Raw genomic sequence first — 13,274 nt, 5'->3', positions numbered from 1 at the left:
CTTACATTCACCCCAGTACAAGGATCTGGGCCTAAATCCATCGTTTTTTGCACTCCACACAACACTGGGTCAGATAATGGCTTTATGCAAATCAGCTCTGACCCTGTGCCCCATGGGAACAGTCCAGTCCGAACTACAACAGCCATATCTTTCCCAGACCGGAATCAAGCATCCGAGGACCGGACCGGTTTCGAGGTAACAAGCGAGGTGCAAGCGGGGCCATGTAAATGTTGAACAGTGTCGGGCTAAGGGAGGATCCTTGGGGTACGCCGCAGATGATCTCGGAGAATTTGGACCGGAATGGGGGGAGGCGGACGCTCTGGGTTCTGCCGGAGTGGAAGGAAGTGGTTGATTCCAGAGGCTTGTCTCGGATCTCTGCGGTGTGGAGGCTTGCGTGTAGTGTGCGGTGGCAGACGGTGTCGAAGTCAGCGGAGAGGTCTAGGAGGATGAGTGCTGCAGTCTCGCCGTTGTCAAGCAGGGTCCTGATGTCGTTGGTGGCGGAGATGAGGGCAGTCTTGGTGCTGTGGTTGCTGCAGAACCCTGACTGGGAAGGGTCCTGGATTCTGTTTTCTTTGAGGTATCGGGTGAGCAGTCTGTTGACTATTTTCTCGATGACCTTGGCCAGGAAAGGGAGCAGAGAGATGGGCCGGAGGTTCTTGAGGTCTCTTGGGTCTGCCTTGGGTTTTTTCAGTAGGGCGTTGATCGTGGTGTGTTTCCAGCTCTGGGAAGGTCGTGGTCTCGAAGGAGAGATTTGATGACATTACGCAGGTGGGGTGTGATGGAGCTGCTTGCTTTGTTGAAGACGTGGTGCGGGAAGGGATCTGACGGGGAGCCGGAGTGGATTGTGCTCATGGTATTGATGGTGTCATTGATGCTAACACTGGCCCAGGCTAGCAGGGGGTCATGGTTGATGGTTTGCGGAGGGTCTGTTGTGTTGCTGTCTGTTGGGGCTGTCTGGCTGATGAAACTGTCGTGGATGTCTGCTATCTTGTGGTGGAAGAAGGTGGTGAGGGAGTTGCACAGGTTTTGCGACGGCGGATATAGTTGGTGTTGGAGCTGGGGTTGGAGAGTTCCTTTACAATATTGAAACGCTCCTTGCTATTGTGTGCGTTGTTGTCGAGGCGGTCTTTGAACGAGGTTCTCTTGGCAGCCGGGATGAAGTGGTGGTGGTTGCGGATGGTGTCCTTGTGGGCTGCACGGTTGTCCGGAGTTTGTTAGCTGTGCCATTTCTTCTCTAATTTCCGACAGGATTGCTTGGAGGCTAGGAGTTCTGGGGTGAACCATCTGGCCCTCTTGCTAGTTCCTCTGTGGGGGGGTTCTTCAGCGGGGCGAGAGTGTTGGCGCAGTCCTCGATCCAGCGTTTGGGGCTGTGGGCAGCGTCATCATTGTTGGAGGGTTCAGTGGGTGGGCTGAGAGCGAGGTTTGCATGTAGTTGGTCTTCGGTGATTTTTCTCCAGCAGCGATGGGGGATCTATTGGGTGCGGTGGGTTTCTGGAAGGTGAAATGGTGCAGCGGTGGTTGGTCCAGAGGAGTTTGGTGGTGTGGCTGACGGAGACATGCAGGCTTACGGAGAAGACTGGGTCGAGCGTGTGGCCGGCGGAGTGGGTGGGCATTGTGACGAGTTGCTTGAGTCCGAGGTTGGCGAGGTTATCGATTAGGGTTGTGGAGTTGTTGTCGTTGTTGTTCTCAAGGTGGGAGTTCAGGTCTCCAAGGATGATGTAGTCGGTGAATGTCAGGGCGTGCGTGCTGAAGTCGGCGATGGAGTCGCTCAACTGGAGGCAGGGTCCGGGGGGTCGGTAGACGAGGGTGCCTCTGAGGGTGGAGTTGGGGAATGTGTGGATCTGGAAGTGCATGTTTTCGGCGGTGCCGAGCTCGTCGTTGGTTCTAGTCGCGAACCTGATGCAGTTCTTGTGGACGATGGTGATTCCTCCTCCGACTCTGTTGGTGTGGTCTCTGCGGGTGATCTTGTAGCCGTTTGGGATGGCTATGGCGATGTCGGGTGCAGAGTAGTCGTTCAACCAGGTCTCTGTCAGGAAGGCGACGTCCGGGGATGTTGTGTCGAGCAAGTCCCAGAGCTCGACGGCGTGTTTGCGCGTGGAGCGGGTGTTCAGTAGTATGCATCACAGGTGGGTGTGTTCTTTCTTGGTGGGTGGTTTGTCGGCTCTGAGGCTGGTGTATCTGCAGTTCCGGCAGTTGAAGGGACCCTGTGTGAGTTTCGGGGCGGCCTTGAAGCAAGTGAGGGTCCGTCTGGGGTTGAGAGCCTAGAGTGTGCTGGCATCGTAGCGGAGGCGGTCGTAGTGGCGGGAGCGGGGGTATGGGGTTCTGACACTGAGCGTAGTCCAGGCACGGAGGGGCGCAGACGGTCTTGCCTTAAATGCAGCGTCCGGCATATAAGCCGAGGTGGGAGGGAGGAGTAGCTGAGAGGCAGAAGGCGGGGGCAACAAATAGGCAGTCAGGGGGGCGGGGCAGCAGGGGACACAGCAGCGGGGGAAGAGAGGGATGACCAAGGGAACAGAGTGAAGGGCACAAGATCCAGTAGAAAAACGGCTATTAAAGAAGGCAAAGGGCATAGGAAACAAGGGGGAAGTGAGTGGCACATAAGGCAAAAGGGCTAAAAAAAACTGGTGTTACAGAAAGCAAAGGGCACAGGAAACAGGAGGGAAATGAGTGGCACAGAAGGCAAAAGGGCGCAAAAAACGGGTGTTACAGAAGGAAAAGGGCAGATAAAACAAGGGGGAATTGAGTGGCACAGAAGGTAAAAGGGCTTAAAAAACGGGTGTTACAGAAGGCAAAGGGCACAGGAAACAGGGGGGAGTGAGTGACACAGAAGGCAAAAGGGCTCAAAAAACGAGGGAAAAACGGGTGTCACAGAAGGCAAAGGGCACAGGAAACAAGGGGGAAGTGAGTGGCACAGAAGGCAAAAGGGCTCAAAAAACGAGGGAAAAAACAGGTGTTACAGAAGGCAAAAGGGCGCAGAAATACAGGGGGAACGAGTGTTACAGAAGGCAAAAGGGCTCAAAAAAACGAGGGGGACACGAGTGAAACAGAAGGCAAGAGGGCACAGAAATACAGGGGCAGCTAGGAGACAGAAGGCAAAAACGGGCGGAGAGGCACGGGGCAGCAAGGGGAACAGTAGGGAAAAAAACAGGTAGAGAGACACGAGGACAGCGAGGGGAACAGAGGAAAAAACGGCACAGATCAAGTACAGGCACAGTAATGAGGGCATAGGCAACACAGGAAATACAGTGAAAACAATAAAAACAATACAGTACAATACAATAACCAGCGGAAAAAAGCGGAGATGAAAAAACCTACGGCCTACCACTGACCACCAGGGATGAGGCACAGGTGGTAGCATGTGGGTGGAGGAGGGCCTCGAACTTCCTCAGCAACGGCAGCTGGAGCAGAGAGACACAGGCGGAGCTGTGCGGAGGGGGAGCGACCTACCTGGCCTCTAGCCACTCATCTAATAACTTGTCATCACAAAATACTGCGATACTACAGCGAACACAGATATCACTAAGTTGTTTTGCCTTTTAACTTATCAACCACAAAACAAATTTAGTTGCCATTGGAAAAAGGATCATCTACATATTATACTGTATCTACCTATGAAATTTCAGACTAATCTGTCATGCTGTTTTTGTGCCATGTCCTGTACAAAAAGTTTATTAAAATGCATTGGGATCAAAATGTGTCTTGGAACCACACTATTTTTTTGCATCACCTTAGCCAAACACCGCCAGATTTTACATACTTCGCCAATGTATAAGGGCTCAAAAGTTCAGCAAAGTTTCTCGGAGATTGGTCAAATGGGTGCAAAGTAAATAGTGGGAAAAAATCTGAGGAATTCCTATCCCTGGTAACCCTACCTATAATGTGTGTGTGTGTGTGATCGATCAGAATAAGGGTCTGATTTAGATCTTGGCTGACAGGTTACTCCATCACAAAAGGTGACGGCTATCCCTTCCCCGAAATATAAATCCAATTATATCCTGTGGGATTTATATTTTGGCGGATGGGATATCCGTCACCGGTGTGACGGAGTAACCTGTCCACCAAGCTCTAAATAGGCCCTAAATAATTAAAATTACTAGAGATGTGTGAAGTAAAACACTTTGGGTATTTGTAATGTTCATTGTATTCCATATAATGATGACTGGTGAGGTTACTAAATAATTTCCATCATTCTAATACACAAGGTTTATGTGCTGAATATACATAACAACCTCGTACTGTAAAGTACAAACAGCTGGATGTCTTCAGTGATTTCATTTGCCAGGTTAGGGGTTCACTCATATATTTGTAGATATCCCCTGTAGGTAAGTGTTTTCTTGCAGGGTTGTCGGACACGCTTTGTCTGGATGAATTGAACTCATCACAGAGAAGAGTTAAAGACACTAGTCTGTACTCTTTTTCTCCAAAAGGGGGTGCAATATGCATTATCCCCTGAGGACGAAGGAGATCAAATTAAATGTGCACCCCCATATTTCAGATGAAGGATTGGGTGTGGTTTCCGTGTACATTCTTTGTTTAGTACTGTCCTCCTTTCCATCTATGGCAGGTTTTGCTTCGGTTTGGTTTTTTCTACAGCCATTTCTACAGTTTGTTGATTTTCTTCCACTAGACATTCCACCATTTCAGAGTTTATGTTATTACATGCTCTAGTATGCTCCCGTTTTCTTGTTTCTTTTTTGACTTCCATGTGTAGTATCATGATTTTATATTTAGGCATTGTTACATTTTGTTTCCATGATTTCGCCCAACTCGTTGTTTGTTGTTTGGCTGGCATTAGTGCCACACAATTTACCAGTAACCTTTTTGTTTTTGGGTCATAAAGTAAAGCCTCAGTATGCATGCTTGTGGTGGTGATTGTGATTTATTTCTGTTAGTTCTTGTGTTAAAGGCCTGAATAACTCTTATCCTGTAACTTGTCAGCTTTTGACAAACACATACAACATAAAAGAATCAAACATGGCAACCCAGTAAATGATCCTGCGTGGTATTTATTAATTCGCTTGGGTGTGATGTGATCTTTGTGGATATAGTTAAAGAGTATTATTTTGACTCAAAGTTTCGAGAAACACTCAGGGTGTTGCTTAACACCTGTGTCCATTTCTTATTGCTGATTGTATTACCTATATCTTCTGCCCATTTATCTATTAGTTGGTTTAGCAGGACCCCGGTCTAGCCTAAAAAGCAATGAACAATTGGGTCACTACCTTATTTTTCCCTATATTCTGCATAGCACATGTAATTTCTTGTGTGCTGGTAGTTTGTCGTTCCCTGTCTTCCATTTTGCCTTAATCTTGACTCAGGACCCACCATGTATCAATAATTATTCCCATTGTGTCTTTTAATCCTCTACTAAGCCTGCGAAACTTGTAAGTGTCCCTTCCCTATTTTTGTTACTCCTTTGCTCATCCACATGTGTAAACCTTTTTTTTCGCCCATAAGAATTGGGGTCGGCTTGCTTTCCATAGACAGTTCTGGAGCACAGGGTGCTCATGCAAGTTTATTGCTGGCCCGAAGCCCAACATTATTGAAATACCTATATAAGGTGTACCTTTCCTGTAGTGTCATCTTTGGGCTGTAGCAGCATTTGGAGTCAGTCAATCTCAGTGCTTCCGTTGGGCCCTTTTCAATGCTATTTATTCTGTTGTGTTTCCATGTAGCTCCCCCGCTGCAGTAGTGCTTTTATGTAAGTAGAGAAGGGGTGGGTAACCCAAACCCTTGCGGGCTTGGGCAGATACAGTGAGGTAAAAAATTGCCAGCAAGGGAATTTGTTTAAACTGATTATTTGACAGAAGTCGGATTTAATTATTATTTGTGTTAATGAATCCGGCCCAACTCAATTGGTATCTAATAATAATTCGTTTCACCTCTATATGAGAGAGAGCAATCATATGGCAAAAAGAAGAAAAGAAGAGCAACACGGGAAATCTTTTTATCAAAAAGTTATTATTTCTTTTGTATATCTTGTTGTGCAACATTTTTAAGGGTATATATCAATCATTACAATTGATCAAAATGCATTCAGATAAAAAAGGAATTAAACAATTTCTCCTATAGTACATCGGAATAAAAAGTCCAAACTAAAACGAATATCAGAATGACTTCTAATTTTCACTAGAAGAAAGTCACTTCTGTAGTGGATAACAGATATAGAATGGGACTTTGTAGTCGATGTTTCGGTCTTTTTATTTACTCCTCAAGACCTTCTTCAGGACAAAAGAAATTTGCAACAAACGATGTCCCCTTATATTTCAGATCCCACCAGGGATTCAAATAAGCCTCTGTATGACAGTTGTGGTTTTCTGAGTGTATATCTCGCACTGGTCTGAATACAAGTATGTTTTCTTCCTCAGTTGAAATATTTCTATAAAATTGTTCTGTTTTCCTTTTTTCCACTTACAAAGAGTTGTGGAAAATTGTTGGCATTTGATCAAGTCCTTCCTGTCAGCGAGGCTGTATAACGGCGTGGTCACGTGAAAAAAACAGCAATTTATGTAGTTCAGCTTGATGACTGGAACTCCTAGCGACCCTTCTTTCACTGGGAGTCGCACCTAAGCCAGCGCAACTATACAACAATCTTTGTCCCATATTACACATAATATTATTGAGTTGTTTCTTGGAAGATATCCTTTGGGATTTTGATAAGTAGTGTCAAATAATGTAGTAAATGAGGCAGTGCCACCATTTTAGCAAGTGCCATTCTGCCAGCATTCGAAAGGGACAGCGTCATCTAGAAGACCACGATCCTCTCATTGTGGTCATTGCTGTTATTATGTTTCGATGTATTAGATCTCTTTCTGTGCAGTATTTGGGTTCCCAAATATCGGATGGTATTTGGTTCCCATTACCTTCCACTATCCATTCTATGGATCTGATCTTGCTCCATGTCCCAGCTTAATGCTTATGCACTGGATTTATTATGGTTCAACTCTCGGACAGATAGTGCTCCAAACTGTTTGAGTGTCTTCTTAGCCCCTTTTCAATCTTCCTTATCATCCCTAAGGGACAATATCATCTGCACATATCCCTGATATTTATATCATTGAGCTGCTCTCAATTCCTGATCAGATTTGCAACAGGCAACTCTGCAAGGACAAATAGGAGTGAGGAAAGAGAGCATACTCGGTGCATCTCCCACTCGACTGGAGGAATTTGTTATTGTCTGACAAGTTCCCACACCTGTGGCAGGAAGAGCATACATCAGTGTAACCCATTGTATGACAACTCGCTATAGTCTCACAACTTCCAGCAGTGAGTGCAGAGAGTCCCATAGCACCAAAAAAAATTCATTCGGATAATTGCCTCATTCTAGTGCTGATCGTGAACCTGTCTGGACCTAACGTGCTTTTCACAAATAAGGGTGTCTTGTTGTCTTTTGACCTATTAATTAATATAAAGGTTTCAAATTTTTCTGGGTGGCTAAATCAAGTTTAGGCATCAATGTTATAACCTCCTCAACTCACACAGCTGTGCAGTATAAAAAAATATCTACTGCCCACGTTTTGAACTTTGTAACCTCAAACTATGGCCTTAGAGGCCCCATCATATTTACATCATCTTTACAGTGAAGGAGTTCTGAAATGCAGGCAGTTGAGAAGACTAATAGGCATTGGCAAGGCCTATGAGTCTACCCAGAGGCACGTGACTTTTTGTTGCAAGCATATGCAATAGAAATGTACAGTTTGAAATTGAAAAAGCGAAAATGCTGCCATCCAGCATTTTCATTCAATAGTTATGAGAGAGAGATGAGGACATATTTACCTTATTTTCAAGTGTGTGCGCACATGCGATCATACAAAATGCTGCACTTACAGTGCAAGATGATGATGAACATGGCTGACTCACTGCTCTGTGCTGTATGTTTTGTTTGGCAAAGCAAAAAGTGGATGTCAGTTGAACAGATAACTAGATGAAGAGGTCTGCTGGCTAGCCCCTCTATGTATGTATACATGTATTTTTGTCAAAATCTGAAGCTGGCAACATAGCTAAAGCAGTCTCTAGGCCAGCTCTAAAAATCTTTCATTCAAACATGAGTGTAATTTTTTACGTTCATGTATAGGCATTTATATAGCGCACTACTTACCCGTAGGGTCCCAAGGCGCTTCGACCGCTGCGAAACCCTTCCTGGCTTCCCTGAGAGATGGTCCCTTAATGGGTATCTCCAGGGTGAGACCAGGCATCCCCGGCGGTCTGGTGGGGCCGTTAGTGAAGATGAGGCAAGCTAATGCCCAGAGTTGCCGAGTGTGATCGCTGATCAGAGTGGGCACCGAGGTGAGAGAATTATCGAGTCCGCTGACCCTGGTCCAGAAACCTGCCGCGCCGGGAATCGAACCCTGGTCCCGGGCCGTCCTCTGCTCTCGGGTCTGCCGCCTCTAACCAGTGAGCCACACTACTTCACTTCATGTGCTGGTGGACAGAGATGAATCTGTCATCAGCTGGGAGTGTTTGCAGGTGAATCCGCATTCATCTCTTCAGATGTCACACTAACTAAAAAGGACACAAGCAGTCCATGTGTCGCATGTGAAAATGGAAGCAGCCAAAACTGACACTGTATCAGTCATTTGTACAGTTTTTGAGGTGATATACATAATCACTTTTTTTCCCACAACATTTTGGAAAATGGTATAAAAATGTTGAGAACCTATACTTTAAAGGGAAATGTGGTTTGTTGTTTTCCCTCATGGCTTTCCATGCGATTGCACAATTTAGGTAAAGAAAATAAATAAATAAAAAATTAAACCTCTTGAGATACAAGCCATGACTGTTTTTGGCAGGAAATGACTCTCCTTGAGATATTTATCTATGTGATCGAGCCTCGGAGGTGCTAAAAAATTATATAAAGTTGAGTAATTTGGAAATAAAGCAAATTTCCTTGGCATAATTAACTTCGCCCATGAGTGGTTTTGATACTCCCAACTATTCCTGCACCTTGGGCTAAAAGCTACTGGATTAGTCCTGTTAAAGCTAGTTAGCTGCCCCTGTCCCTATGGGGAAATCAGGACCTGCAAGTAGGACAAATTGGTGTGAGTGTAAGGATGGCTTCTACCAAAAGGTGCATAGGAAAGTCCAATCCGAAAGGTATCACCGGCATGTGTAGAACTCCTTCAAACTACTCATTGCTAATACACGCATCCATCATTCAGCAAACTATGATTCCATGCTAGATCGCCTTGACCTATATGGTAATTTTGACATTCCCAGAAAGGCTGGTCTGACAGGTCAGTGTTTGGCACATTTTTATGGCTATTTGCAAGTCTGTTTTATGGTCTGGTGGGCCAGTTTTTACAGTTGATTTCCCTGACATTGCCACAAACCTCGCCTGCAGCAAGCACATATTCATTGTCAGCCTCCTTCAGATTGCAAAAACCTGTACAGCGTGTCTTTGCTAGGTCAAAACTACCCTGATTTGCAAATGTGGACCACTTTTTTGGCTATTTGATTTACTAACGGGTGCCACTTTTGTTTTTGTGCCTTGCCCTAATTTCTGTTTCAGTCCTAGCCTGATTCTAAGTAGCAAAAATACCTAGAAGCACCTGCTGAGGAATCAGAACCATTGTTTCTCATAGTCCAACGGACCAGAAAGAAAAACAAGTGGGAGGAAATCAATAATGCACGCTGCTCAAAGTGTACTAGTTAAACTCTGTAACTTTGTTTCAGTATGCAACCACAAACTCATCGCAACAGTATCAATAAACACATAGCACCGAGGTGAATGCATGAAAGATCCTCCCAGCAGGGACCTCCTGTTTTAAAGTCAAAAAGCATGCTTAAAAATGAAAACTAATAGAGGTGGTGCCTGCGGGATAATGGATCTGTCACAGCTGGAATTACCTACCTTGCTGTTCTTCTATTTGTGCTGTTGACAAACGCACATATACAAACAGTTTTCTTTCTTATAGGTCTGGTATGAAGCCTAATGCTTTGCTCCTCTTTTTCTGTTGTCACAAATTGGGATATCATTATTCACACATAGGTTTTTCAGATAGTGCTGTTAACGTACATACTGCAATGTTTACTTTGTTAAAAAAAATAAGTGCTAGGGCTCTTGTCAGGAAACAGCTTGCACCAGCCCATTTCTCCTGTTAGCGCCACTTAAAACAGAATCAACTACTAACCAGGAAAGTGGGGAGAGGATGTGGCATAATGGCCACAGCTTTCGACTCAGAGCTGGAGCACCAGGTATGAGTCTAGGTTTCGGCTCAATATCCTTTGATTCTGGGCATTAATCTCCTCGTACCTACCATAAAGACATGTGTCCTTAACTGGGGCTCATGAAAATCACTGGTGTTGAGGATTAAGTGCCCGTGCTGAGCAATAGAAAACCCTGGCTCAAATTAAGCAGACACACTGCAATTACGTGTCCTGAAGCCGTGACATACTGTGAAGAATCTATACAGAGAATCAATCAATCAATCATCAATCTTTATTTGGTTTCTTGCATAGGAATTGTAAGAGAATGAATTAAAGTGCCAGTAAGAATATTAACAGATAAAATATAGGTTACAACTATATCCGTAGCTGCCTGAAAAATAATGGTCTTCACATCAAGATTCAAATAGTGCTTTTCTCACATAAAGAGCACCAGACAAAAAGAGAGACAAGTTAAAAAATAGGAACTCATCCGATAATAACATTAGATAGAAAAGTGTAGGACGGACGTGGGTAAAGTGCTTGTCTGTAAACAGCAGTAAAATAAAAAAGCTTTGTAGGCTTTTGGAGAAAAGTGCAAAACGTAATAAAGTGCAGTGTGTCCTGGTCTGAATGACTATTGCAGCTACATGGGGTGGTGGTAAAACCCTAGGAGCTGCCGCGAGGAACTGCTAATAAATGATATATGGATTTTAAACAAAAAACGGGTGTAAAGAAACCCATGATAATGAGACATGTTGCACATAAGGTACGGTTCAAGTCAAAGCGTTGTCTGTAGTGGTAGATATGCTTTTTCGATACCTCTATTCTTGGCCAATATAGCTCTCTCAATGTTTTAGGCAAAGAGGCCATTGTATCTCATGTTCATATATTTTACATAAGCATCTCTGCAGAATGTGCCATCTCAGTTACTGTCAGATCGCTCTGTGCTTGTGTTTCTGATGTGAAGCATGAGCAACAGCACTGTAGCATCCCATTCAGAAAATGTAAACATGTAGGGAAATCAAATTTCTGAGAAAGGTTCGGCTGTGTGAAATATTTTCTAGAAATCTTAGTAAACCACTTGCTCGGATTGATGAACCTTACTGTAGCACTCAATACCCAGATGACCAAATGATCCCAGAGCACAGAGCTTCTGAAGAGAGGAAAAGGGATGCGTTATTTCACCGGTACCACAGCGTGCCCAACCAGTCAAAAAAGATACTGGACCACTTCCAGGAATTAACTAGCACAAATGAGCACATCTGCAGCCGGCTTCCGGTTTGTGAAAGATAGAAGACAGTCGGATTTAAGCCTCACGCATTTTTTGAAACAGTTCTGAATGGGGCAAAACTATCGAGGGTAGAGAACCCCAAAGGTAATATAGATTATTTGACCTCTGAAGCAAAAGATAAAATCAACACAGCCTAAACCATGAAGCAGAGTCCTACATTCAATGACTAAACATCAATTCAGAGGCAAGTTAGTGGTTTCAGATGTGATCCCAAACGGAAAGCCCTGGCAGAACAATAAACCAGGTATCAACATATCAAAGATAAGAAAAATCCATGTTCTTGTTTGCAGGATCATGCTGTTGTACAATCAGACGGTGTGGCAACAAGACAGCAGACAAAAATCGCTTCGCACCACAAAGTGCTTTGATAAGTCTGAGTTTGATATTTGTGAATGCGCCTCTTTGTCGGGTAGCGTATACCGGATCGACCTCATGTGCATTTGCAGGAAGAATGGCGATTCCCCATGTGTAGCCCTACTTAGTCTCCCCTTGTGCTTAAGCTAATGCCACTTGGCTTCTTCCAGGAGTCGCCTCCGTGCTCTCTGGCAGCAGAGTAATGCCATCCATGAAAGAACCTGCAACAGCTCAACTTCTGACTGTTTGGAGCTTGTACATGTGCCCAGGATGGTCCTTCCTCCAACCTGAATACACCAGGCACTCATTAACTACCATTGGAATATGTAAGCTACACAATCATGAAGCAGTATAACTTCAATGTCAATGTGCAGTTTACTTTGAAAGCAAATAATGCTTTGTCTAGACTAAAATGGAAAATCTATGAGCATGGAGATAAGGCAAGAATCTACTTCCTTTTCCTGTAAGACCATGTGAAATGACGTCAGGAATTTCAGAATTACTTGCTAACCAATGCTGATAACAGTTGTGTCTGTGGCTTTCCGACCACCTTGATGCCTTTGTGGTATCCCGTGGTTTTCGGGGCTCAGAAGATTCCTACGAAGCTCATAGTGGTGGGCTGGGAGAATCTCTCCCCTAGGTCTTCTTCCCCTCATGCTCCTGGTTGCAGCCCATTCTCTCTTCAAATCCAAAATGGCAACTAACTGCCTGATAGTTTACAGCTGCATTTTAAGGCAACCCCACAGCTAGTTCACTTCAGGTTTTCATTCTCTTTTCTTTTCCCATGCCATCATGGGTGTTCCTCTCTTGGATTCTTCCTGTTTCCCCAGAACTTTCTCGGACATGTGATCTTTAATGTAATATCCTTTTCCTGTTATTTTACTATTTAAATGCCTCAGGCCGCTTGAATGTTTCATCGCAACAAAGCCATGTTCCTTCGCTTGTTTCCTTGCAATTGCTGGTCCTCAGTCTTTGCTTTTAGGACACGTGAACTGTGCAGCCAGAGTCTGTGCAAGGAACTCTAGGTCCCAGGAACCTGTTAGTGCATGAGGAGGAGGGCAGGAGAGATGTACCTGAATTTTATTTACCACCTCCCAATTATAGTTATATCCACAACCAATCCCATTCCCATTACCAATAATCAGTCAGTTGGCAGTGTAGAAGGTCCAAGTGTTTATTATAACAAACAAACTCTGCCAGAGGAGCTCCCTGCGACCTAACCCCACGAGGTCCGCCAAGAAGACTGCTGGCACATTATCAGAACATCACATATATACAGTTACATTCTCAAAACCGTTACCCAAGATGGAAAAATACAAGTTGGTACAGGTTGGTGCAAAAGACCCCAGACCATATATGGAGACAAAGCACTCTTGGTTTAGCTCATCCTAGATTAGCAAGGTCGGACGGTGACTCCTTCTGCTAACTCCGAGACAGTCCGCCCCGCCGCACCCCTCCCGGAATGTGCCAAACAGGCCTCCCT

This window comes from Lissotriton vulgaris, chromosome 11 (genome assembly GCF_964263255.1).
Source record: "Lissotriton vulgaris chromosome 11, aLisVul1.2, whole genome shotgun sequence".
Taxonomy (NCBI): domain Eukaryota; kingdom Metazoa; phylum Chordata; class Amphibia; order Caudata; family Salamandridae; genus Lissotriton; species Lissotriton vulgaris.
This window is presented reverse-complemented; position numbering follows the sequence as displayed.